Source organism: Triticum aestivum, chromosome 1A (genome assembly GCF_018294505.1).
Source record: "Triticum aestivum cultivar Chinese Spring chromosome 1A, IWGSC CS RefSeq v2.1, whole genome shotgun sequence".
Taxonomy (NCBI): domain Eukaryota; kingdom Viridiplantae; phylum Streptophyta; class Magnoliopsida; order Poales; family Poaceae; genus Triticum; species Triticum aestivum.
In genome coordinates, this window is record NC_057794.1 from 545,861,048 (window position 1) to 545,861,939 (window position 892).

Here is an 892-nt window from a genome sequence, read left to right on the forward strand (position 1 = left end):
TTCTTCTCATCAATGAATATAACAGCTCTCCTGTTATCATTCAAAAAAAAAAAACGTTGTCTACAAGAAACTGTGGTATTCCTCTAACACACTAGAAGTACGTACTTGGTACGGTGTCAGCGACAATGAAACTTTGATCTAATTGATTCAGATAGGCTCAGCGCACCATCATGAACAGCGACCAATTACTCGAAACTTTTTAATAACTTCTGTTTCTTTTCAATAAAACCAACACTGGAAGCGAGCTACGCCATCTCGTTTGACCAATGCCCGTACGTGATGCCTATCTTCGCTGAAGAAAACTCCTGGGCATTCTTTCTCCCAAATAGAAGCTACGACCAATATTAATCAGGCACAAAAGATGGAGTTTGATCTGACCGGGCAACGCTCTTATAAAATCCATGGAAATCCAGGAGGAAATGGTAGGGCGGCACGGCGAGGCATATATAGGGTCGGCACAGTCCAAAGGAGTGTATATTTCTCTGTTCACTCACGATCGAGAGTTGAGATACACCGAGGAGCTAGCCACGTTTAGCACGTCACCAGAGAGAAAGATACGTATCGCCAAGGTTGGCTCTGAGATTTCCCTTCCCGGACTGGACTTTTGGAGTGTTCCATCTGAACTCTGAGATTACAACATCACATCACACCTAAAACAACAGATGCTCCTGATTTTGCAACGTACCACACTCTTCTGGCTGTTATTATTTTAGCTAAAATATTCGATCCGGCATTTTGTAATCTTCCTGAGTATGGTGGTACATTACCAGATCGATAAGCTAAGGCATCCTTTGGTTCACAGGATAGAAATGTTATAGGAATCGAAAAATCATAGGAAGTGAGATAACATGTATCTCAATTCGTATAGAGAAAGAGATTTCATTTGATGTTT